The following is a 6,238-nucleotide window of genomic DNA, read 5'->3' as shown; positions in this document are numbered from 1 at the left end:
TGTATATTTTGAGATGAAAATGTGCCGCTGCACCCTCATGTTGGAAACACATTCTAGCTCGTAGACCTAGAGGAACGTGGGCATTGTCCAATAGCTGAGGAAGTATGTTTTGTAGTTAATGTAAGAAGATGTTACCAGTTAGTCCAAGGGGAAGTAAGTGCGGACCAATTAAAAAGTCGGCAAAACAATGCCGGCCCACATGTTAATCACAAATTGCTGTTGATGAGCTGTCACCCCATCCCATATGTGGCTGTTACGACTACGAAGGTAACCATCCTTAGTGAAACAGGCCTAATCGGTGAATAGAATAATCGAATCAAAAACCGGTTAAACTGCGATACGCTGCAAAAGCCATACACAAATATCTACCCCAGGCTAGTAATCTAATCAATCCAGTGCCTTTTTGACACTGGTAAGAGTACAATTACTGCTCGTAAAGCACCCGCCAGACTGTTTGGTGGGCAGCATTAATTTAAAGTGCAATTGCAGGCGTGCTGGTGCTAGGTTGTTTAAAACCTTTTCTTCAAAGCTGTTCGTGCAGTGAGTGGATGTCTTATACTTTCTGATGATTTAAAGCTTCCCGTTTCCCGTAATCGACGATGGACTGTAGAAAATGTTTTTCGAGAAAGATCTCGGCGATTAGAGAAGCTCTTAGCGTAGACTTGCTCAGCTTCCCTGGTAATATAATAAGATACATATCAGCGTATTCTTCAAATATAAAATCAACCATTTTCAGTCTCAAATACAAAACTTAGTTGTAAATAAATCAAATGTGAAGCAACTGTGCTGGTACCGTCAAATGGGGAAACATTAACCCTTTGCGAACAACTTTGGCCCACATTAAGAAAAAAGATTATTTTAAAACTAGCGCCAAAAAAGTAAATAACAACTCTATTGTGTAAACTCCAGTCGATAGAGGGCGTTTTTGTACTTTCATTAACAGCCGCCGCGCGACGGCGACCGCGTGTTTTTCAGTCGAAAGGTGATCTTGAAGCCGACGCGACTGGTCGATTTTTATTCAACACCTCAGCTACTCATTTACTATTCAGTTACCTCAACAACTAGCAACAAATATTTAACATTCATATTTTTTTTCAAGAAGGTTAGTAATGCCTCGACACCCAAAAAAAACGCCTTGGGTGACGATCCTATGCAAATTATACGTCTGAAAAACTGGAAGAATGCTTACAACAAATAAGATCAGGTCGAATGTCTCAACGAATTGCTGCCGCAACTTATGGGATTCCTAGATCTATAATCAAAAATAAATTAAAGGGCAAACACTCCAAAACTATTGGCCGATCTCGAGTCTTTTCAGATGCGAAAGAAGCTGCTTTTGAACAACATCTTATCAAGTTAGCAGATTTCGGTTTTCCTGTAGTTGCAATGGACTTTCGGATGGCTGTTAAAGCTTACTTAGACAAAAAAGGATCCCGTATTTTATTGTTCAAAGATAATCTGCCTGGATATGAGGAAAATCTTACTTGCTGCGTCATAAAAACTTAGCCCAATGAATTAGTTCCAATATAAAGAGAGTTCCAGCAGAAGTTTCTGAAGCGGCATTAAATGACTATATGGAAAACTTGGCAGTTGCTTTAGAAAACATTCCACCCTCTCGAATATGGAATTACGATCCAATGGAATTACGAAGACCAATCTTAGTGACCCAGGAAACAAAAAAATCATTTGTAAAAGAGGGGCTAAGTATGTTGAAAAAATATGCAATTTTAGCAGAAATGCCACTTCTGTTATGTTTTGTGGCAATGCAGAAGGAAAATGCATTGCTCCTTATGTTGTATACAAGGTCGAGCATCTCTGGACCACTTGGACATAAAATGGCCTCTCAAGAAGTCGCTACAACCGCTCCAAGAGTGGGTGGTTTGACGGACCTACATTTGAAGATTGGTTTGAATATAATTTTCTTCCGGAAGTAAGAAACGAATATGGACCTGTTCTTTTATTAGGTGACAACCTCTCGTCTCATATTAGCGAGAGGGTTATTCAACTATGTGAGCAGAATAATATAAGATTCGTATGTTTGCCGCCAAACATAACTCACCTCACCCAACCATTGGATGTGGCATTTTTTGCCCCACTAAAAAGAGCTTAGCGAAATATTTTAACCAAGTGGAAAGAGTCGAAATCTGGTTCCAGATTTTCAAGTATTCCCAAGGATTTGTTTCCACCCTTACTTAAAGAACTAATTCAAAATCTAGAAATAAATAAAAGCCAGAATCTAATTTCTGGTTTTAAAAAATGTGGGATTTATCCTTTAAATAAGCAAATGTTACTTGATCGCCTACCAAAAAACTTGATTAAAGTGAATAAAGACATGATGGGTTCAGCTTTTTTGGAACAGATAGAGGCAAAACGTGCAGAATATTTGGGAACTGAAAATAGGACCAAGCAGAGAAGAAAAAAATTGTAGGTTCCTGCTGGGAAAAGCATAAGTTCGAGTGACCTAATAAGCCCAGATACCAAGCCTAAATCTTCAAAACAAAAATCCGCTAAGCCAAGACGAAATTTGTCTTCAAGCTCTTCTCGGAGCTCTCTAAATAAAAATGATTTAGAATCTGATAATCTAAGCGATTCATTTTCTGATATGATTGAAGACGAGAATAATGAGGTTGTTCAAAATCCTGATATTGAGAGACCAATCGTGCTAATTTAAACATAGGCGATTTTGTGTTGGTAATGTTTAATGCCAACCAATATCCTGGAAAAATTATCAAGATTTCAGAAGAAGGACCTAGAGTAGATTGTATGGAAAAAGGAATTAAATTTTGGAGGTGGCCAGAAAAAAAGGACTAATTTTTGTACAGTTGGGAAGACGTCATTATGAAAATTAACGAGCCAAAAATGGTATTTAAGAGAAATGTGTAATTTTCATTACAGATGTAGGATATTTTTGCAAAGCATTAGAATAAAGTGTTTTTGATATTTTGTTCCTTATTATAAGAAATGTGTTGATTATTTGCAATAAATTTCATTAAAATAATTTTTTTGTTGTAAATTTAGCATTGTTTTGTTTATTATCTGTTGTGAAAAACCGCCAGTATTTTTTCTTAAGCTTTTGTTTACCCAAAATCAATTTAACCCCCTGATATGCCAAATAGAGGCCATTGCTGCCTCTAAATCCCTTGCAACAGAATTATTAAAGGTTGATTTTGTCATCGATAATAATTCAGTGGCGAATAAAGCAGCAAATATGGACCCGTTGACTCCACCAATAGTGCGGCTATCAAGAGACTTAGATGCGACTGATGGTCGCTATTTATTGGCCAGACTGAGAGACCCCTCCATCTTAAAACCTCTTAGGCTATTCCTTGCCTATCTGCATGATCAACCCTCCAGTGTGTGTTTTGAAGGACATACCAACACCAGCATCCGATTGGCACTTGCATCAGAGGGACTTCTTGGTGACGTGGACTCTTTGCGGAGGCTCTACTTTCGCTACCATGATGCCTATGGTATTGGTTCAACTGAAGTTGAAGCAGATCTGTCAGCCTTCAGGTCCTTCTTCTCATCAGAAAAGCTGCTACGCCTTCAAAAAATCAGAGAGAGTCATAGCAATTATTATTCTGGTGGATCTCCCGCCAGAAATAAAAATTTTTAAATGACTTGACGCGAACAAGGGAATCAAGTACCCTCTGAAATACTGGACAATGGCAAGCTTAGTATTTTCTCTCTAAATATTCAGTCCTTAAGACATAAAACTAATGATTTATTTCTTTTACTAGAAGAGCTGCATTTTCCAGAAATCGTTGCCATAACTGAACATTGGTTGCATGTTGGTGAGCCTGTGGTGGTGGATAATTACGCTACAGTTACCAGATTTGATAGAACAAATCTAACGTATGGAGGCACTGTGATATTATCTACTAGCAACGACTTTTTAATGGTAACCAAGTTCGATAATTTAGTTTCTGAAAAAATATTTGAATTTTCCATTGTCTACAATAATAATTTTGATCTTTACGTTGTTTGTATTTACAGAACACCTGATGCTGACATAAATGTTTTTTTCCAAAAATTACTAAGCTTGCTTGAGTCTCTGCCGTTAAAAAGCAAACTCATTTTATGTGATTTTTCCAGTGTGTGTGCTGCTCAAGAATCTCTCCAGTCCATTTTCGACTCTTTTGGCTTAATCATGCACATTAAATCACCTACCAGAATAACTAAAACCAGCTCTAGTACAATAGATTATGTCGTATCTTCCTTTGAGCCAGATTTCGTCGATTGTACTGTCTTAAGCTCAGGTTTCTCAGACCATGAAGCAGTGTTAACAAAGTTTTCCATAACTAAATCTAAAAGTAAAAAAGTTCCACGCAAATTAGGCCGTATTTTCTCGGATAAACATTTTTTACATTTTAGGCACCTTCAATCAACTGACTGGAATATTCTCTCTGACGACGTTGATTCAGAATTCTCTAGATTTGTAAAAACGCTATCTAGTCTTTCTCACAAATCCTTTCCTTTGAGACCTCTTAAAAAGAAGCAACATAATCCCTGGTCTACCCAAGGCTTGCGTACATCTGCTAAGAACATGCGCTTATTATCTCATCTTAAGAAATTTTCAGACAGCGCTTTTTTTCATGATTACGTAAGACTTTACAAAAATATTTATCAGAGAACTTTAAAAGCCGCCAAGGATATTTACTATAATAGGAGACTGGCTAAATCTAAAAATGTGGCTAAGGAAACATGGTCGATTGTTAATGCTTTGAGAAATAAGCCTTCTTTGTCGAATACTATTTCCACTTCATCTGAGAACCTTAATAATTATTTTGTAAATGTGGCAAATAATTTAATGAGTACAATAACTCCTTCACATGATCCACTTTCATGTCTTCCCATTGCAAATGAGAATTTCCACAGTTTCTTCTTTACGCCCGTAGTGTTACCCGAGCTTTGCAGTTCAATTAGGGAAATCAAAAACAAAGGCTCTTCTGGAATTGATGGACTTACTCTCAAAATGTTTTCAAATCTGCCCGAATGTACATTATGTCATCTTATTACTCTAATTAATCAGTCTTTTTAAAAAGGTGTTTTTCCTAACTGCCTTAAGTTGGCGATAATAATTCCACTACATAAAGGAGGAGACAAAGATTAGTCTTCCAACTATCGCCCTATCGCTCTTCTTCCCACACTTTCAAAAATTATTGAAAGATTGGTTAAAAAAAGACTTCAATCATTTTTGCTAAAATATAAAATACTTACTTCCCATCACTTTGGATTTTTAAATAACAAATGCACAAATGATGCTATGTTTTCTCTTTTTAATAATGACATCTTATTAAAAAAGTTGCAATATTACGGGTTCAGAGGAGCGCCTTTTGAATCGTTTAATTCGTATCTCAATAACTCAAGCTGTGAGAATTGATTCGACTATGTCTTCTTGCAAGCCAATACAAAGTGCCTCAAGGTTCGATACGCCCTTCCATTCTGGGGTACATGTAGTGCAACTCAATTTGACCGTATTTTTAGACTACAAAAGAGAGCTTTACGTTATACACTGAGACTTAAATACAGAAGTCATTGCCAGTATTTCTAAAAAAATTTCAAATATTAACTTTTCCATCTTTATTCATATTTGAGTCCGTTTGTCTAATACGCAAACACGGTTCAGCATCTGATAGGCCTTCCCATAGTTATCCACTTAGAAACACGGAACATGATCTATACCTGCCTACCCCACATTCAGAGTTGGTTAAAAGTTCCATACTATATAATGCAAAAAAAATGCACAATCATCTGCCATTGGAAATTAAATCCATCACATCTTTTTTTGCATTTCGTAAAGCATTAAAAGCATTCTTACTGGAGAGAGCTTTTTACACAGTTAACGATTTTTTTTTGTACTCATTAATTTGAAATTTCGCACTAGCTGATTATGTATTTTTACTATCTGTACATGTTTAGGTATACTGCTTTATGTAGCTATTTTAGGTTTTTTTATAATTTTTTATTTTTTTACATTTTTTTTTAACATAGAGAAATTTTTTAATGGTTTTTTTTTGACATTGTATACATTAAATTGTATATTTTATAATAATATTTTTGACTACTTACAATTTTGAAATTGTATTAATCTGTATATATTGTAGATATTCTATTCTATTTATTTATTTATTTTTTTTTAATTTTGTTTTGTTTTTCTTTTCTTTAATTGTGTTTTGTTTGTATTTTTGTGTCTTTTTTGTTTTACAGCTTTGTCTACAAATTGTAACAATTTCTT

Source organism: Anthonomus grandis, chromosome 14, assembly GCF_022605725.1.
Source record: "Anthonomus grandis grandis chromosome 14, icAntGran1.3, whole genome shotgun sequence".
NCBI classification, from domain to species: domain Eukaryota; kingdom Metazoa; phylum Arthropoda; class Insecta; order Coleoptera; family Curculionidae; genus Anthonomus; species Anthonomus grandis.
Note: the sequence above shows the minus strand (reverse complement) of the source record.